General features: G+C 42.4%; 1 protein-coding gene across 10 annotated transcripts in view; it reads left to right on the top strand.

Annotated features, from left to right (window-relative positions):
* Nucleotides 1-5,014: 5,014 nt before the first annotated feature.
* The window catches only part of LOC114462798 (band 4.1-like protein 1), a 131,622-nt gene continuing 114,674 nt past the window's right edge, over nucleotides 5,015-21,962 (top strand). For all 10 annotated transcript variants that reach the window (XM_028445797.1, XM_028445802.1, XM_028445803.1 and 7 more), the window contains exon 1: nucleotides 5,015-5,141. The gene's annotated coding sequence lies outside the window, so the exon portion shown is untranslated. The remainder of the gene's footprint in view (nucleotides 5,142-21,962) is intronic.

The following is a 21,962-nucleotide window of genomic DNA, read 5'->3' on the forward strand; positions in this document are numbered from 1 at the left end:
GACTGGTACGCATAAATTTAGAATGGATTCACCCCCCCTTACACACACACACACACACACACACACACACACACACTAAATGACAACAAAATGACTCAAAATACTCAAAACTAAATCATTATACAAAAAATTCACAAAAGACAACAGAAATGCAAAAACAAAAAAAGGTACTAAATGACTCCATAATCACACTACTTAAGGAAACAAAAAACAATAATTATACAAAAAATGCACAAATGACGTGAAACAAAAAACTAAACAATATTTATACAGGAAGTACACAAAACGACAACAGAAATGCACAAAAATATACAAAAGGCTCCAAAAACACAAAAAATTATTCCAAAAAACATATATGACAGAAAAATACACCAAACGACAAAAAAAACATGAAAATGACTCAAAATACACTAAAATGACAACAGAGATGCACAAAACTACACACACACACACACACACACACAAAACCCAAACTAAAATACACAAAATGACTCCAGAATCACACTACAATGGCAACAAAAAACAATAATTATACAAAAATTCCACAAAAAGACAACTGAAAGATAAAAAAATACACATAATGATGACTTCAAAAACCAGACATTACAGAAAAACACAACAAAAATATGAAAATGGCTCAAAATACACAAAACTAAATATTTATACAAAAAATACACAAAACTAAATATTTACACAAACAATACACATAATGACAGCTGCATTAAACAACAATGCCAAATTCTAAAACGAGCAAAACATGAAATGAATAAAAAGACCTAAACTCAAGGTTAATGTTGGAGAAGACACAGGAAAGTGTTTAGACAAGCCTGCAGACACAAATAAATGTATAACATAAGCTATGGGTACTTGCAATAAGAAATAAAGGCTGAGGGGTACATGGGGTAATAAAGTTTGGGAAACACTGCACTAGTGTAAATCAATGCCTCGTTAGTTTAGAAGTTGTTGGTGACCATGTTGCATTGGTACAAGAGCTCTCCAACATCCTAATTTTCATTATCTGTAACTAGGGTTACTGCAGTGCAGAGTCAGCGGCAGGCAGCATTAACTGGGGGGGCATTAAGAAAAAAGCGGGGGGCACAAAAACAATCCGTTCCGAGTAGCATCTAAACCCCCCTCCCCGGAAAAATTGAAATAACGGACTGGTTTTTCAGTTTAAAAAATACTTTTTTTCTGTTTTAAATTAAATCTGGTTCTGTTTGTGTGATATTTGGATATTTAAGGGAAACTAGGACGACAGCTTCATGTTTTAATCTCACCACACTCCTCTGCTGCGTTTGATAAAAAATGATCTTGTATCATATTGTCCATCTCACACTGATGGCAGAAGTGTCATTTGTATGTCGATGACATTTCGTTAAAGAGTTATTGATGGTGGAAGTCTGAATCTGTGAATATCTGCCAACTTTACCGAACAGTGTTATAGTCCATGTAGTATCCAGATAATCTGGTGACTTTTGCTCTCTGAGCCTTGCATTTTCTGTTCATGTTCTAAACAAGATCATTTCCATCACCTTTATTATGTTAATCATTTTTCACTAAAAATAAACATTGTAAAACCCCATATTTTTAATGCTTTTGTTTGTTAACTTTCCAATATTTCTCTCTCAAGTGCCATTGCGTACCCTATGAGTACCTCCATTTGAGAAACAGTGATTTTGATGATAAAATAAGTTGGAAATCACATACCGCTGCACTTTAAGTTGAAACTAACAAGACAAGTTGATATACTGTGTTGGAAACATCTCTGTAGCTAACTGCTTCAATGGCTTCCATCATGTGTGAGTAAAATTACCATAATGATGCATTAGATGTAAGAGCAACATCGAAGCATTGATAAAGTATTATGTTTTTCTGATAGATATATATTAACGTGGGAAACTACAGGCCTCCAACAGGACTTGAAATGTGAACATGTACATGTATGGTCACAATATGAATCTACATTTGTGGCCTATAGTATGTGTGCACCCTCTATCTATGGGGTGCCGAATGTCTAAACTTGGCCACTGTTTTCCTCACATTTAGCTAATTTTTCTTTCATTTGAGACTAATTCATGTAAAACAGCATGTTCTGTATCATTGTTAAAAAATTGTAAAAAAAAAAATCTGAATGTAAATGTTAAAAATAAATGTAAAATCTAAATCTAAATGTCACTAAATCACTCTTCTAACTCACTGAGCTGCAGTAGGCGTGATCGACAGGCGCTGAAATGCCCACATTGCATAAATTCTAAACATTTAGCTTTACACTTGGAAAATCATTAAACATTTAGATTTAGATTTAACATTTACATTTAGCTTTAGCATTTACATTTAGATTTATTTTTCATGTGTACACATTTTTAACAATGATATCAAACATGCTGTTTTACACCAATTTATCTCTCAAATGAAAGAAAAATGAGCTAAATGTTCAAAAATATGTCAGCTGTGAAAAAGTGAAAGAGTTTTTACATTCTGCATTCCATAATCCTTTGGCCACATTTGGATTCAAGTCGAGCTCCGCCATTACCTGCCTGGCACAACCCTGACAGTAAAAGCCACTATCATCTGCTCTAAACTGGTAATGACCTTGAGTGACATATTATAGCTAAATGACTTTTTTATGATACTTGTGTGTGAAGCTCAACAGAAGCCCTGCAGTGTTATAAAAACTGACAGATTAATCAAATCAAGCAATAGCAATCTCTCTTCACTGATTAATTATCGTGGCTCGGCTTGCTTCTCAAAATAATACCTTGTTAATTTCCAGGCTCAGTAAGGAACTTTTTACCTCAGCATTGTTGCTTTCCATGGCCCTTGTTTTTGTGTTTACATTGGGCGGGTGAGGGCGCGTTGCCCTAAGCGCAGCATATAAATCCCATCTTATCTGTATGCAAAGCCTTTCTGTGTTGTTAGCAGCTGTCTAAGTGATTAAATCAAGAATGCATGAGCAACTCTGATAGCACTATGAGCAAAAAAAAGTCTTCTAATGTTGACTACTGCATAAGCCACATGTGTCAAACTCAAGGCCCGGGGTCCAAATCCGGCCCGCAGGGTAAAGTAAAAATGACAATGAGAAAATATGAATTACCAAATAATTTAGTTGTGGGTATCTGGCAAATTTCCACGGGAACTTCAGCTCGGAAATTTTGACAATATTAGAAAATAGAAAAATTTTCATGGCAATTATTCAAATTTGAAATTAACCAGTAATTGTACATCACTGTCTCATATCCAAACATAAATATTGGCATCCATGCTAAATAACACACTTTTTCAATAACACAACATTTCATCAGATTTATTTGGAAGTAGAACTTTACAATTATTCAAGTGGAGTTTCATTGAATTTGTACCCCCTTTTTCGACTGCAACATTTTGCTTAGAAAAATTATAAAAAAAACAACTAGAGCATAATGATGAAATTAATGAGTGATAACACATTTTAAAGAATCTCATTTTGTAAATAAGTGGAAAGAAACAGTATTTAGTGCAGTAGTTCCCAACCTTTTTTGGACTGTGACCTCATTTTGATATCAAGAATTTCTGCCGAACCCAAAGACATTTTTTTCTAGAATTAGTTTTTAAAGTTAGAGTTCAGATATTTTTTGTAACTGCATTTTAGTTGAACTAGATGCACAAAGTGAAAGTTTAGAAATACAGTTGTTAAAGATTGTGTGTTGTTTTAATAATAATAATAATAATAATAATAATAATAATAATTATAATAATAATAATAATAATAATAATAATAATAATAATAATAATAATAATAATAATAATAATAATAATGAAAAAAAAAAATCAAATCTATTTAATTTTTTCTGAAATTTCTCGTGACCCCATTTAAACTCCAGGTCATCTCATGCCTGGGGTGAGACCAAGACTGACACTCTATTTGTTAATTTTCCAATCTCTCTCTCTCAAGTACCCCCTGACAAGAGACACATGAGGGAAAGCAATTTCGTACTCAATTCTTCAGAGGTGAGCTTTAAAACACTTACATCTTTTTAGGCAATATATTATTTTTGATTGAAATTACCTATGGGCCGTCTCGTGCATTTAAATGCTGAAACATTCCTTTTGTGCGTCATATCTTAACTGGAGATAAAATTATTTTCAAAAAATGATTTTGAAGACTACATTTTGCTGCCACCACCAAGTCCTAAGTAGGTGGCCAGTATCCCTATGATTCTAAGCATTCTATATTTAAGTTTTAATAACCAGATAAATATAACAAAGTGGTCATTTTGTTGTTTTAATGTATGTTAATTAACTTGTGATATACCTTCTTATATATATATTTCCCCCCTCGGCTGGGACATAAAAATGTCCCAGCCGACACTAAATTGTAGCAAAAGTATGTCACAAACACAATATTCAATAATCCACTAGAATATAATAGAACAGATTTAGAAAAAAAGCTTATTTATAATAATGGAAGGATACTAGTTACTTAAATTACAATAGGGGCCAAACAAGATAGTTTGTACCCAGGGCTCAAAATGTGGCGCTACCTGCTCCATGCAGTGCCAGGCGTAACCCTAGGGGTACACGTACCCCTATTTGAGAAACACTGCTTTATTTAAGCGATTCATCAAAGGTGGATTTCTGCCCAAAAATGACGAACCGAACACAAGCCAACGGTGTGTTATACATGTCTCTCTCACACACACACACACACACACACACACGCACACACACACACACACACACACACACACACACGGGGTGAACGCAGCTGCAGTGGAAACAGAAAAGGATTGTGTCACACTGTTGGGGTGTTGATTCACAACCAGGCACTTGTTGACAGAGGGTTATTTTTTCTTTTTGCAGGAATGACAGAGGGTTGGCTTGGTTTTACGCATTCCCCGTGACACGCACAGAGCTCGGTGCCCGCCTCTCTGCATCTAACTGTGCCCCTCCCTCTTTCTGCTCCTTCCTCCTCCACTCCTCTCTCTCTCTCTCTCTCTCTCTCGCTCTCTCTCTCTCTCTCTCTCTCTCTCAAATCACCGACGCACTCCCTCTTCTCTCCCTAAACCGGGGAATAATAAGCGCGGAGCCGCGGCTGGAGCAGAGCTGACCACCCCGGTGCGCACCATCCATGGTTCACCTCTGGATATCCGTCTGATCGGAGGGTATGGCTATATCTCTATTCTCCTTGTATGCCTGTGTTATTAAGCTAGAACAAGTACAGTGTTGTTGACAGTATTTACATTTATTTCAATCATTTTGTCCCTTTAAATGCGTAATGTCCTGGTCACGGTTGTGGGCGCAGCAGAAAAAGCGCTGTTTCCTGCAGCTGCTCCACAGGCTGATCCTCCATGTGTTTACAGCTTATATGGACTTTGCCCTGCTGCTGTCTTTGTGGGATGAAATTATGGTTGCTTGGAGCACAAGCTGGAGCAAGTATAGGCAGGCAGTGTCGTTTTGTGTCCACGAGCTGCAATAACAACCCTTATTATTATTATTATTATTATTATTATTATTATTATTTGTCTTCCTGAACTTGTTGCTTTACCAGAAATCAGCTGTGGAGCTTTGTGTCTCTGCTTGTCAGTGTACAACAACTGGATCTGTTATTGGCTTAGTCACAGTTGGGTCACACACACACACACACACACACACACACACACACACACACACACACACACACACACACACACACACACACACACACACTGAGGGACTTACACAACTGTCACACCCTCTAATCAACACTGCTTGTTTGCCCTCACTTTGTTATTCCTGCTCCTGAACCAAAGGGTGTTGTTTTCATCATGGGTTATGTCTTATTTTAACTCACAGTGACTGTATCTGTCAGCACTGTGTGAGTTGTGTGTGTGTGTGTGTGTGTGTGTGTGTGTGTGTGTGTGTGTGTGAGACTGTACTAATGGGGGCGAGTTAAATTGGCTGCAAAGGTAAGCAGCTTGAGTGTTTGTTTACAGGCTGAAAAAGCGTCACAGATAAACACGTCTTCACATTTGACTCTGTCTTCTTTCTGGGGTATTATTTATTGTGTTATGGTGCCGGGGGCCATGTGAGCATTAACTACCTATACTACTGTTTTGATCTTATCTCGTTGTGGGATAGGAACACTACTTTCATCCTGGGCCGCAAGTTTTAAGCGGGAAAATGAACAATTTCAATGTTAGCGTTCAAGTTTGCACTGCCAGTTATAAATCAGACAAAGTATGGAAGGCATTGACAACATTTTTTTGATCAATTTTTATTTAATTTGGGGAGATTTTGTGAAATAATTTGAGAAAAATTGCAGGATTTTGGAAAAATTAGAGGTATTTGAATAACAATTTACAACTGAATTATTGCACCATGATTCATGTTTTCTCTATAATTTTTACTTTCTCCTGCGGGCCGAATCAGATGCCCTGAAGGGCCGGATTTGGCCCCCGGGCCTTGAGTTGGACACGTGTTATAGGCTCCTACAGGCAGTACTATCTACCTGTGGGCTTGTGGGCTATGTGGTGTCGAGTCTCCCATCAAGTGATGCAGTTGCTGCCATAAAGGTTATAACTCAAAAACCCCAAATTATCTGAGTGGAATTAGTCCGTGTTTACATCACTACGTAATGCTGGAAAATGTTTTCCTTTTTCCTTTTTTTTAGGATCCTGATCCATGCAGATAAAAAACTTCCCACTCTGGAGCCAAAATAGTTTTTATTCCAGGGACTCTGAAGACTAGTATTGTGTAAATAAAAAGCACACACACTACAGCTGTCTGCTGTGGGTACCTGCTGTGTTCAGAGAAAAAATGTACTATTCTGACTATGTGATGTTTCAGTAGAACCAACATCGCTCATCGCTACTACTGGTACAGCCTTTTGTTCTCTCCCCACCTGGTAAACAAAAACAGTGTCAACACACAAAGACGTTTGTGTGTTGTTTACACGTCGGCTAACTGCGCAGTATATCTGTTATTACACGTGACATTTACAAAGAACATCTTCTCCATCTGCCACATTATCACTTGTCATCTCTAATAACACAGTAAATGCATGGGTTGGTGTGTTTTAATGGATTGTTTTGTCCTTGTGAAGGTCAGGCAAAAACGGGTTGCTCTGCTTCCTGTTAGCCTGTATGTGGACCTGTAACGCTCCGTCATGCCCTCCCTCCAGGCCACAGGCACACACGCACACTCATAAACACACACTGTCAGCCTCAGCTGGTAGACCTGCTGTCAAACCACGTCCGCGTTGTTACCATGGGACAAACTCCTGCTCCTGCTGTGTCAGCCCATCTCTGTCCAATCTCCATCCCAGCTACAGTATCACCCGAGGCTTGTTTTGATCTCTAGTTTCTCCCTCTCAAAAGCCACTACATCATCTGAACAGTGCATCTCTTTTTTATTTTTAGCTTGTTAGATACTGGGGCTGGACCAAAACTCATAACTCGTTTTTTTTCTTCTCAAAATGGTGATATACAATATAAATCTTGATATTTTTAACTCAATAAGGTCTCACCAGAAAGACAATTCTGTGTTAAATTTACTGATGAAAGATGCCACAAAGGCACATTTATTAACAAACAACTGCAAAATATCTGCCACTTTTGGCTTTTTCCCCTCTAAGGGACAGCACGTGTGAGTGAGTTGTCTAGTGTGGCTTGTTTAGAGGAAGACACAATCAGAAATCCATCTAACTGTGTTTTTCATGCTGTTCTGAGAAGTAGACTAAGCAGCGACTCCTAAAATAAGTATTTTAATACAAAATAAGCTATAAAAAGATATATATCTAAAAAATATGGAAACATTGTAAAAAAGGACACTGTTTGACTGTACTCTATGAACAATATTAAATACTTGTAAGATGTGATTTGTACTGTATGATGGTATAAATCAAAACAGGTTTAGAAAAATATAGATATATCTCGATATAGGTGATATTGTCATTTTCTATATTGCCAAAATAGAAACTCTAAAACATCCTTTGTCTTAATGCAGCTTCAATGTACACAGAATTTCCCTGCTATGTGCATACATGTAGGTGTTTTCGAGCCATTTCAGATGCCCGAGGGTGCTGATGGGATTTAACAGCCCAGCGTGCTGCCTGGGTGATATTTGCAATGCAAATGAGCATGTACAGTACGAGGGCTCGGAATCAGCTCTCTTCTCTTGTGTCTCTTTGGACGTAATCAGGCCAACGCCTTGCAAGGTATCCACAACAATTTCTTATGGTTGTGGTACAGCTCTTTTTGAAACAATAGAGCACACGTAATGTAGCCTGTCTCACAGCAGGACAGGTGTTTGGCACGCTGCAGGTGGTATAGGCAGATGCTAACAGGTACTAGCAGGTATTCAATACAAAAGATAAACTCACATTAACTAATCTGCATAGCAACACCTGTTAGATAACAACGTTAAATAAAACAAGGACAGTTTTCTGAGCAGCCTCCTCCCCCCTCTGACTCATTGGTTTGTTCCTGTTCTGATGCACAAGGACAAAGTTACTACAGTAAAGACATCATAAATTCTGTATTAAAAAATCAAACTTTAATATGAAATGTCTTCCCTTTTAATGCAATGAAACTGAGCTACTTTAACAGTAGTTATCAAAGAGATGCAACTGAGTATTGATCCAGTGTTTGAACATTAACAGCCAGGTACCCTAAACACCTGCCCATGTGACAGGCTCAGTTAACATGACTACAATAGGAGAGGACATATTCTGTGGTGCAACGAGTATTGAACAGGTGTACAGAGAGTGGACATTATGCTCGAGGGCATCACCTTAAGCACTTCCTTTGGCACCTGGTTCACAGGCACAGAAGAGGAGAGGTTATATTAAAGCTAGTATGGCTGTGACATCCAAACCATAATTTGCCGATTGATTATTGACTTAACATGAAATGGTAGCACATCAAGCAACAAATTGGCAAAAAACTTTTTTGTGTATGTCTAAATAGCATGGTAGCATACTTACATGTGTGGCAATCCTTAAAGCTGATATCTGGAGTTTCTGAGAGGGCGTCTCGTTGTCCCGCCCTCAACAGCCTCACTTCTTCCCCCTGCCTCTGCAATCTACCAGAAGCCACGCCTCCACTTTTCTGCATGCGCATCGCGGAACATAACAAGGTCACATCGGGTTGCATTGATCTAGGTCTGTGGGTCAGGTAAGAGCCAAAATCATATTTACCTGTTTGATGCACAGTTCTGCATTCCCTTTGATTGACAATCTCAAAAACACAAAGTCGAAGCCTAATGGCTGTGTGCATTTGTAGAGGGGTCTATAGGAAGAAGAATAGACTTATATTTATTAATGTATATAAATGACCACCGGCAGTAGACCATAGTAAAAGACTAGTTAGGTATTTTTTTCCATTTCAAAAGAATGATACATAAACATAGATTGATGATACATAAAACTCCAGATATCAGCTTTAACTTAAGACAGTGCTTCTCAAAGTGTGTGGCGTGCCCCCCTGGTGGGGAATGGAGACATTGCAGGCTGGGCGAAACGAACTTGAGGGAATTTTCAATTTCATGCAATCTTCTTAACGTCCTAGTGGCATGACAGAACACGTTAATTTTAATAGAAAAAAGAGAACCCAATGATCATTACTAAATGATATATTGCCTCCTAGAAATATTATCGCCTTCAATGTTAAAGCACTGGATCTTTATCTTAAAAGCAACATGCCATTTTTCTTAGTTGAGACCTACGACTTAGGGTTCTCTCTTTGTCACTAATTGATAACCTTGCACCGCTCCAGCTCTTACCCTTTGTAAGCGAACCAAACCGGTTTGAACCAATCATGTGGCAGTGTTGTGGTTTAGGGCGGGATATTAAAGCTGTGACGAAGGAAGAAGCGTCGAAGCAAAACTGGTGCATGCGCAGTTGCGGGGAGAGGAACTAGCTGGGCTAGCGCTATTAGCATAGCTCCGAACCAAAACAGAAAGATGTTGCAGAAGGAGGATGAACGTATGGAAGCTGCTAAAACCTCAGTTTTAGAATAATCCAGCATTTCCTTTTTGAAAGAGCAACAGCGAGAGGCACTTTGTGCATTTTTGGACGTTAAATACGTTTTCACCAGCAGAACCTTGTTGTTGTAGCCACGCCGTGTGATTGGCTGAAACAAATCATGGTGGACAGGCGCTTCGCCCAATCAGCTTCAAGCATTCTGTTCCTGGTTCCGAAAGGATTCGCCTGACATGGACCCAGATTGATGTGGAGAACTGGAGTTAGAGGAAGGGCTACACGTCAATCTGGCTCTTGCCAGGTTAACTAATTGGTGCAAATACAGAAAACTAAAGATAATAAAAAATATAATCCTCTGGTTATACTAACTTACTGGTAACCCATTCAACAATTTGGCCTTTGAAAGTCCCATGTTGTATTTATTATTTCAATAAACTAACAATATTTTAAAATGGTAGCACATCAAGTAGCAAAACACTTTTTTTTGTAGATAATTAGCATGGTAGCATACTAGCATTTGTGTCAATCCTTACACTACGGCAGTGCTTCTCAAAGTGTGTAGCGCCCCCCCCCCCCCCCCCCCCCCCCCCCCCCGGTGGGAAATGGAGACATGGCAGGTGGGAGCAACAAACAGAAGGACATTTTCAATTTCATGCCAGTCCTTAGTCCTACAGTTATGATAAAACAAGTTCATTTTAATAGAAAATAGAGAACCCAATGATTATTTTGATGTTTGTAGTAAGTAAGAAAAAAACTACACATTCAGGGCTCAGATTATGCCATGCTTTGTATCAGTGGATAGATCTAGTCCTCCCAAATCTGAAAATGTGCCAGTCGTGGTGGTAGAGTCTGAATTGAGCCGACTGGAGGCGAAATGCACACTTAATGGAAACAGTAAAAAACCTGCTATAAGAACAATAAAAATCAGTAACACTAAACAAAACGCCTACACGCGAACAAAGTAATAACGGGAAGACAAAACCTGTAGCAGAAATTAAAAGAGCATTAAATTATAAGAGTGTAATAGATATGCTACCGGGAACTAAAGTGTGAAAATAATGATTTACGCCGGCATGTACTCACATAGAGTGGAACAATAAACAAACTTTCAATAGCTAACTTAGAAAATTACTTTCATTAAATGTTTGGCTTTGTGGCACAGAATGCAAACAATGTTATATTTTCATTGACAAAGCACAAAATAAGACAATAGAAAGTGAGATTTGCTCTTCCCTTTATGTTAGTTATTAGTTATCAGTTATCAAAGCTACAGTTAATTAGCATATTTATCCATTAAACTTAACTAACTCAGCTAACCATTCATCTTAAAATGGTCGGCATTCCAAATCCATACAAATCTACAACTGGATCATTATAGCTATACCTCATAATAAATGTTGCTTCCTCTCACGGCAGAGATTTTGAAGTAAAAGTTTGAGGTCTTCCATGGTGCTGTATTTTACTCAAAATCCTCCTAAATATTGGTTAGGAATTGATTATAGGTTAGATTGATTACAGGGAGCAGTTGATAGATGGAAAAAAACTTCTGTCATCTCTGTGAAAATGGCTGTTTAATTCAGGGATGGACATTTTGTCGTCCTTCAGCATCTCTCTTCATCTGCCGTCCGTCCTAGTAAATGATTACCAATAGTGGGCTAAGCATAGCGTCATGAGGCTGTTGGCATGTCAGTTTCATTGTTAACTTGCTTTATGTAATAATCGTACTGTGACCCTAACAGCCATCTTATGATGTAGATGCTGTACAAAAACTCCAGTCTTTGATGTGTACATTTGCCCTCAGATCTGAAAGTTTCCCAAACTGTTAGATGTTTGTTAGTATGCAATTTGGTGTTCAAACCACACTAATCTTTTAGTCCCTGTGTCACTTATGATAATGAGAGAATCAGAGCACTGTATTATCGATAGACAGCCATTAAGGCATTAGTTTCATAAGCACAGTTCTACAGTACAGTGTGCTGGCCCAATATACATGGAGGCTTAAGCTTGTTCTGTTTTACACAGTTTTTTGTCAGCTTTATTCGAGATGGCTAAAAGCGGATAAGGCAACATTTCAGCTGCTGAGTCGACAACATAATCAGAGCAGTTGTCTGCTGTGAGAATGGAATTTGGCCTCATCAGGATGCTGCATTCACTGCAGCCTGACTCCAACATCATATTGTTTCAGAGTGTTTCCCCAGGTTGGTTAAAGTCTATTCAGGACCATTCTGATTTCTCTGTTAAAGGTCTCCTTCCTGGTTATTTGTACTGCTGTTGCTGTCTGACTGGTTTTCTTAGTATTCATTAGCATTTGGTTGTTAACCACACAGGTTTAGTTAATGCTTTTCCTACTAAGAATTGCATAATTGCATCTGATCTCAGATGTAAGAATAGAGAAAGTGAAGGTGTTTTTTGCGTTATCTTCAGGAGCTGCTTTTCCATTTCCCTTGGAAATGCACAAAATCTCAATAGAGCAATAAAAACTGGAAAATGAAAACATCTGAATTTTGAAAAAGCACTCAAATATCACAAAAAGGTTTTTACTCTTTCATGAGGAGGTATTTTAGACATTTCGATATTGAAATGTATCACAAAAGCACAATGGAAACGCTTTTTCCGCAAATACACGTCACAGAAGAACATGATGTACCTAATCACATGACCACTGCTTCCCTGAGAGAACATGGCGTGGTACGCTTACACAGAAGAGGAGACTGGGACATTTCTTTAAAATTATTACTGCCACATTAGACGTGAAACCACAAAGGATTACGAAGCGTCATAAGGAGGTTCTGAGCGTCCGTGTTTCTGCAGCGAAGTCTCGCGGGATGAGATTTCACGGGAGTTGCGAGGCTCCAGCCCAAAACAACGTTCAATGGAAAGCGCAATTATACTTTGTCGACATTTAGAATAATCGCTTCTATTTTGGAAAAATCTGTAATGGAAACCCAGCTAGTGTCTTTTCTCCTTGTGCTCATGTGGCTGCTCGCGGCATCACTTTTCATTACCTACTTCTGATGCAGAAGCAAAGCACTTTCTCTCCTAGCTCGCATCAGCCCCATGATTACAATGAGTCAGCAGGTTTGCCATATTTTTCTCCACTTTTTCTTTGCATACCTGAACTCGCCTGCTTCATTCCCCTGTGCTCCGTCTTTGAGCAAATTCCCTGCATCTCAAGGATGAGACTCATCATGTCGTCTGGCTTTGATCTTGGCAACGTAATACCACTCGTTTTTTTCACCTCCATCAGTAACATGGAATTTTCATCAGTCAAAGTTGGTTTGTGTCAAGTAGATGCTGCTTTTTTCAGGGCATTTGTTTTTTTCTCCAGTCAGAGCTGTTAGTGAAAATGCTTCTTTACAGCTACAGTGTATTGGATTTTTCTTGAAAAGCCATTGTAGCCATTAAATAACTGCAGCAATCACTATTTCAAACCTTTCGTTTTGATTAAAGTGGAAGCATTATTTTATTTTTACCCTGAATATCATTTGCCCTGCTATGATTATTATTATTTTGCAAATCTGACCTCAGATGGTCCAACTTGGTGTAATCTACTTATACAAATATATAATCAAGACTTCAAAAGCCAATCAGGAAGTTTACGTTTTCCAAAGAACTTTAATTTTATAACATCTTTGTGCCTATTGCTGTTGAGTAAAGAAATCAACACTTTAATAAAAAATCCAAACGAGGATGACAATAATGTTTGAATGCAGCAAGAGTGAAATCAGACCAATGATGACAACTGTGGTGGATGCAGTTTTGTTAAAACGGTGCACTCGCACACACATACATGCACACCAACACAAACACACACACGCACACACGTACACAAACACACACACGCACACATGCACAAACACTAACTCTTAGTTTCATAACATGCATCCTACTGTTAGTGACATTTAAAGAACGTGTTCAGTGAAGGTAACGCTACTGCACTACTGTACACTGACAGCTGCTCCACAATTCTTCTTTGGTGACGGTTGTGTTTACATGTAAAAGAGTCATGCATTACTGCTGCATTCAGCCTCCTCTGCTCCTCCTAAACTGGTCTGGTGAGTTAAAGCCATATCTTGACACAGCCCTAGACATTACTTCACACTTTGTACACACATGGAGTGTGTACTTACTCTTATTTTGTTGACACACATTGACTGTTTTCTTCATTTCTTTGTGTGGATTGTGTTCATGCTATATGCAAACGTACATGCTGTTTTATCTGCTTCATAGATAAATGAAACACAGACATGCAGGGGACATTTTGACATTCACTGTGGCCCTCATTTAATAATTGTTTGTACGTTCACATCTGAGTGTACGACGTGTGTTCTACCAAATTCACGCTAACCTCCGTATTGATCAATTCTGACTTGATCGTACGCTACGATCAGATCTCACGTCAGGTCTGACCTCATGTACGCAAACCTGAGTGAGTGGATTTGTGCTGCAGCACAGCAAAATATAACTGAGACTGAAAATAAAGTATTAAACAAGCCTCAGCTGTCATTTAAGCATAACCAGACACACATTCATAATATTTGAAGGCGTAACATGTTAATGACAATCAAATTCAGCCGCTGCATTTATGAACACTCAATCATTGGTGCGCTCGGATTGGTCAGATATGAATGTTTCATAAGTCCCACGTTGGTCCTGTCATACGACACAATGTGCACTCAGATTTGCACCCGTTTTAAAGCAAGGTTAATATATGAGGCCCAATGTATGTACTGGTTAGTTTGGGAACTCTCTTTTTTTTTTTTTTTTTTTTTTTTTTTTTTATTCTTCTATTTTATTATTGCAATTAAATAAATGTATTTATTTCATTGCATAATTGTGACCGTCACCAGCCCTCCCTAGGGAAGGGTAAGAAATACTTTATTAAAGGGAGGATGTAAAAAAGAGAGGGCAGTGTTACACCAAGGTGAGGGGTTGGAGGGGGGTGGGGAAGTTAGCAGGGAAGAGGGATACAAGATAGGATATGGAATGGGTGAGGAATAGTTTTAAGTGATGCGATGTGAAATTGTGGTTGTGTATATTGTGTTTATTGTTGTGTTGTCAAGCCAGTTTGGTGACCAGTGTGTGGTTTAGGAATAATGGTGGTGGCTGTGAACAGAGGAAGAGGTGAGTGGAAATTCCATAAAACAGGTATTTGGGAACAACGTGTCTAAGGTTGAGCCCAGTATGAGTGTTATCCCACAGCCCAAGGCCAGTGCATCCATGACAAATGTATTTCCAAGTACCGCCACTGCAAAACCCAAGAGCCGCCCCCGGGCCCGAAGAAGCAGTCAGGCCAGCAGCAAGAGCAGGCAGCCTAAGGGCCCCCGGCGACCACCCCACGGCCAAGCAGTCCCCCCGAACGCCCCCAAGATCCCAAGCCGAGAGGCAGCCATCGCCCCCCCATACACACCCGAGAAAGCCCCAAGGAGCCAAGGACCCAGCGCACCACGCCACCGATCCCACCCCCAACCCCCAGACCCCCCACCCCCCCCACCCCACCCCCGCGCCTAACCCCCCGAGGGGAGGCCCCAGCGGAGGAGCCGAAGCCCACACCCAGCAGACGACCAGAACCGCGCCGAACAGGCAGCCAGTGGGCACCCGCCGGCGAGCCCAGAGCCAGCAGGGGCCCGACCCCAGGCCAGAAGGACCCGGAACGGATGCAGCACCAGGAGCAGCCCGCCCAGGGAGGATGACCACACCCCAAGCCGCATAAGGCACCAGGGGGCCGCTGGGAGTCTCCCCGCCGGCCCCCAGGCACCCCAACCTAGCCCCCCACGGCGCCCCAGATCACCCTTCACTGATGCCGCCCGCGCCACGAGCTTCAGTTCTTTTTTTTTTTTTTAAAGCCAGGGCCCCCTCCAAGGGCCAAGCCAGACCGCCCCGCCGGGATGTGGCCCTCTATTCCGGCCCCCGACACCCTACCTCACGGGGCACTGCCCAAGCAGGGGCCGTACCAGTAGGTACGCAAGGGCGCGGCACGCGCCACCCGCCCCGAAAGACCCCCGCCAGGACCGGCCCGGCCAGCAGGCCAAGCACCCCGGGCCCCAGGAGCACCCCCCGGGACCAGGACCCCCCAAGGGCAAGCCCCCGGGCCAAGCCCCCTGGGACGCATCCCCTACCCCCGCCCGGGACCCGGCCACGGCCCAGCAGGACCGCACAGCCCCGGACAGCCCACGGCCAGCAGCCCAGGGCCCGCCACCCCCCGGACAGCGCCAGCCACGGAGCAGCGCCCCCCGCCGGCCCGCGAGCAACCGGCGATCCCCACCGCGGGGACGGAGGCACCCCAACGGCACACATCAAGTGCGGGACAGCAGCCCCCAGCCAAAGATGCCCCGGACCCACCCACCAGTCCGCAAACGGCAGGATAGACCCACCAGGCGGCCGACAGCAACCTCCACCACCGGAACAGCTAGCGCCGCCCCCCAGTAAACAGCATCACCCCGAGGCGCCAAGCAACCCAACCCCGGCGAGGACACCAGCACCCCCCCAGCACACCCACCCCCCAAACCGGCGAGGCAGGCCGCCCCGGGCCCGCACACCGCGGGGCCCGCCCCCAAGGCCACCAGGAGCCAAAGCAAGCACCAAGCCACACCCAAGGGGGAGAGGCACCCCCGCGCCCCACCCGGCCGACACAGCCCGGAAAGACCCCGCAAGGAGAGACCCCGGCAAAGCCCCCCCGAGACCCACCGCCACGCCCCGACCGCACCATCTTGATGTGCTTTTGCTCTATGCAGTGGCCCAGCCACCAACAGAGGGGCCAGGCCCCCACCGGAGAGGCCCAAATATGTGTACCAACCCACCACCCTGTTATGGTGCCTCTCCATTCCCCAATGGAGAGGCACTTCCCGATCCCCTGTGTGAATGTGTGTGTTTGGTGAATGTATGGGGTGTAATTAAAAGAAGGGGGATGGAGGGGAGCGGTGCTCCCCCTCCAGCCTCTGTGGATTTATGTGTATGTGGTGTAATAGGCCGGAGGGTGTAAAAGATGATACACCCTCCGGGGGGTGACATGTTGAGATGCGATTAAAATTGGAGGGATTAGTAGGGCAACTAGAGGTGGGAGGGCCGCCCCCACGCCACTACATAGTAACACAGGTGGCGGCCCCCTCCACCCCCAGCCCCACCATCCAGCCCCCCAAGGGTTGGGTATTGGTGTGTGGTGCATTTTGTGAGTGAGCCAGACCAGCTGGGAGTGGGGTGAAGTGAACATGTAGGAGGCCTGTCCAGTGTGAGCCGGGCCCGTCCGCGTGGCGGGCCACGCGAGAGGGTAGATGGCGCAGACGGGCAAGTGGCACTGCGGGCCCCGGAACAGCACAGCCGGAGACCCCCCCCCACGGCACCCCCCAGACCGCGCCGGCCCCGCGGAGCACGGCGACACCCCCCCACCCCCGGGCACAGCCAGGCACCAACAACATCCCCCGGCGCCCCAGGGGGCGACCCCCGCCGCCCGCCGGCCCGGAGCAACGCCACCCCGCCACCAAGGGGAGCGGCCGAGCAGGGGGGAGGCCCATGCCCGCACCAGGGCCAGCACAGGCCCACCCGGCGCCACGATACAACACTCTCCACCGGGAGGCGGCCCCGGCCCCCCCGACGAGAGAGGACGCCATCCACCGCCAAGCAGGGCCACCCCGCCAGCCACGGACCGGCAAGCCAGAGTACCGAAGCACCCCCAGCCCGGAACCGCCCCCCCACACCAACGGCGCCAATAGAGCCCCCCCCCCCCCCCCCCACGGAGGCAATCCCCGAGTTTGGGAACTCTCTAAAGATGTAATGGCTTTGGACCATCTGTGAGAAATCTCCCTGGATCTTTTGCATGTTGTGCACCTTGTCATAAGTGAGAGTTTTAAAAACTTCAGTCAGTGCCTTTGTCATTGTTGGTTACAGTTTATTTTCTGCTCTGGATCAGCTCTCAGTTTGTTTTTATAGTTTTCTGTCAGAAAGGACGTGACTGTGTGACTTCTTTTCACTCTGCATCCATCATTGTTGACACAAGCAGATTTGCTTTGTGACATTGTTATAAGGAGAACAAATAGACTGTGCGGTCAGTTTAATACACCATCTTGTGTTTGTGGAAAACCTTAAAGCGGCTTGATTTGATCAATGAATTGTTGCCATGGAGAGTAGTTTTTGGATAATGTCATTATTTGGAATTCTTTAGCATTGTAGTACTTTCTACTGATCTGCGTTCTTCTGAAGTTTTGTTTACTGTCCAGATAAAGATCTAATAGAGTGGGTTGGGGATAAAGTCCTTATATATGAATCAACATTTTGCAGTACTTTTTTTTCTCACATTAATAATCTCTTTCATACTTTCATACATAACAGTTGGCCCTTTATAAAAAGGCTGTAAAAGTATTCCCATCTCCAGCAAGTGCATGCTGTTGACATATTGAGGCTTTGCCATTGATTATTTATTGATATTAGTCAGAAAGAAAAAAAAGTTTAGTTTTTCAGGCTCATTGAGGCTAATCCTCACTAGCAGATGACTACAGAGGAGGGCTTTAATAAACTAAAAGTTTGATAACTAATGTTCTAGTTTCCTAAATCTCCTTTTTAATTCTCAGAACAACGAAGTCCAAAAGTCATTTAAAACTCTCAAAACACTCAGGCAATACTACTAATCTGAAATTAATCTTTATATTACTTCGCTTAACTGCCTTGCGGTATAATTTAGAGAGAGTTTAACACCAGTAAACTGCTATGGAGTATTCTGGGCAAAACAGTTGCTTTCAGCGTAGCTTTTTCAGGTTCTGTTAAAATGAATAGAGATCTACAGTTAATCTGACCAATTACATTCAAATTCTAATGTCAATGGATTATGGGATTAGTTTTTTGTTGACAAAAGGTTTTCTTATCATAATCCTGTGTTTCATTCTTACTCACCTAAATTAAGTTGGCTGGTGATTTTTTGTCCTACTATTCCTTTAAATTTATCTTAATAAACTACTCCGACTTGTCAGCTTTGCACAGCATTGTGGGATGCATGTTGCATTGTGGAATGCACCACAACCCTCCAGTTTGTTACGATGGCAGAGACCAGAGATATTTGGAAAAATAATGGTTTTAAACAGTGGAGAGTAGCACAGTTGAAAGAATATTGCAAGAAGGAGGGTTGACATTTACTGGCAAGCGAAAGGATGAACTTGTGGCACTTTGATGTGCAGCCAGGGACCAAAAGTGGCTGATTGTTCCTTCAAATCAGAGCAGATGTCACTGAGAGCTGCTAAAAATGAAACCACCAAATTGCTAGTTTTAAACTGCCTTAGCGACGGAGCTGCTTGTGGCTCCTGTGTATGTACCGGTATCATAACATCAAAGAGGATTTAATTGAAAGGAATGCATTGGAATCCATCTCTAGCAAGACTGCTGACAAGGTTTGAGACACCACACACAGATGGGTTACATGTTTTCTGGCCCTTTATTGTCCAGTACTTAATTTATACATAGGCCTGTAAGCTTGTACCTCTCACCTCATGAGAGTTGAGCTACTGTATGGCTGTGGTGGCTTGCAGCGTAATGCAGCAGTAGTGGCACACTATGAACCATGCAGAGCCGGCCGAGCAGAGCCAGGCCGGTAGCCCATTAATTCCCTGATCCTCTCTGCAAACACACACTATACATTTAATTACCTTTTTCGCCCACATTTGAGATTTTTCTCTCTGGCTAACAAATTCAATATAAACTATCAATCACAGATCTACAAGTATGGTAAATACAGTGTAGATCACATTTTTTCAGTTTCCTCCTCCAGAGTAGATACTGTAAATACTGTTAGTACAGTCCTAAAAACAGGACTAAAAACAGTCTGGCTTAATGGAAGACAATGGTATTGTATCTTGGAAGTATTCCACCAATTTATACGACCAGATCAATAATAGACACAGGAGAATACGTCAGACTTCTTCGTTGGTCCTTTATTTAACACTACACTCTTTAACAGATGCGCCCCTAGCCGCAGATACATGTACTGCACCATTATGTAGTAAAGGTGTCAGTATGAGGCCACTAATCCCCACAATATACAACAAATGGGATGATGATTGCTAATGCCATTCCCTGGCAAAAACTCATGCATGCACAATTTAAATCTTGGTAATGTCCATTGTTTTTGGTTCTGATTTAGTTCAGTTGGTGTGTAGAATGACTACTCAGTGGTGCACCAAGTATAACAGATACCTTGGGAACAAACTGGCATGGGTTCAGGGTTCTATCCTAGTGTAGGTTCCTTTTTCAGTTCGGATCTATTTTATATCAGCCGGTCTTGGTTAATTTAGTTTGTATTTATTTTCCTTGTTTCTATCTCTGTCTGTGGGTTTAGATTCCCAGGTTTCTACTAAGGCTGAGCTATTTTGGAAATTGATCTAATTGTGAGTGCAGACAATGGCTCTGATGACTCTTGGGAAGCCTGTGAAACACACATGCTGCATTCAGTATACAGCTCAGTAAACCTACATGATACGTCATAGCATGTACGTTATTGGCACTTCATATAGCCTAGATTTTCTCATAGGACTCTTTGTGTAAAGCAGCACAGCATGCGTTCTTGCTGAGACTTTTACCGTTGCCAACAGCATCCATATAAGTATTTATTAGTGAATATATGAATTAATTCATAGGTCTGAGTACAGAGAGCGCCCGGCGCTCACTGATTCTATCAGCGCAGTTTGTCTGATGAAAATCTTTACCTTTCCTATAGGCAGGTAAATGAAGAGGATTGCATCCATCACTAAATATTCTTTCTCTCTTGTCATCAGTAGGAGGCAGTGCTTTTATATCTGCTGAACACTTTTCCAAAATATATCCTGTCTGTACCTGGTTAGCCGTTCAGCGTAAGTTACCATGGCGATTTAACCCCCCTAAGATGTTTACCAGGCTTAATCCCAGAAGTTAGCTTGATGAGAAGTAATCTGGCTTCGTAACAAAGGGCCCAGGTGTCAGTTAATGAAATGTGCCCTGTATATTGTTTGTTTTGATGGATATTTCACCCTGTTAAGCTTCTCACATTCATTTCCTCAACTTGTCTACCGTAAAGTGCAAAACCTTCAGGGACGGATTCACTAAATTCTGAAATAAAGGGTGGTAATTCTGTTGCTTCCCTAAATCCTTTAGTGACGCAGTTTCCTCACCTGCTGCGCAGAATTCACTAAGATTGCAGCAACGATTAGTGCATGTACAGAACTGGTGCAGACCGCCCTTATTTAAATGAGCGTTTTGTACGTATTGTGTTGAACATGGAGGGTGAACATGAGTGCCCAGAAGCAAAAGTAGAAATATGAAGCAGCAGAATTGGAGGTGTTAGTAGAGGAAACAAATAAAAAAATGGATGAATTACAGCAGATAGATAGATAGATATTCTTTATTCAACCCGCAGTGGGGAAATGTGCGTGGACGTGACTGTGAGTGACGGATGGGTGATCTGCGGAGGAGAAATTGATGCACGACCAGCTTTTTTTCTCACTCTCTTTCACACGCACACATGCACACACACAACTGGAGCCGTGAGGGAAACGCGCTAAATGCATTGAGGACGCATTGGGAAGTGTAGCGGCGGCGCAATCCTGATTCCCTGGGCTTTGTAGTCCTTACAAGCGTGTGGAGTAACGTGTGCACAAATTTTATTACCACTAAACCTTTAGTGAATCCGCCCCTCAGTGTTTTAGGCATCAGCTGCTGCCTGTCTAAAATTATGTCTTCAACTGCAGACTTTGCTATAGATTTATTGTAATTATCATCACGTGTTCCAGGCCGAAAATGACACAGTGAAGGTACTAGACCAGCTTGTAGATCAAGGAAAAGATGGTTCCAGTTAAGAATGTGAGATACTGTATGTTATCGTTTATGATATATTGTCAAAAACATTCTCACCAGTAAGAATATGTCATCCCACAATAATTAGTAAGGGCCACGCTCCATTTGTCCCACAATTTAGCCAAAAATGCCCCAAAAAATCCTGTACCACATGCCAAAATTGCCTCCAAGTTTTTTGTCAACAACTTATGTAACTCTGGAGCGCTGTTCACGGGAG

This window comes from Gouania willdenowi, chromosome 5 (assembly GCF_900634775.1).
Source record: "Gouania willdenowi chromosome 5, fGouWil2.1, whole genome shotgun sequence".
NCBI classification, from domain to species: Eukaryota; Metazoa; Chordata; class Actinopteri; order Blenniiformes; family Gobiesocidae; genus Gouania; species Gouania willdenowi.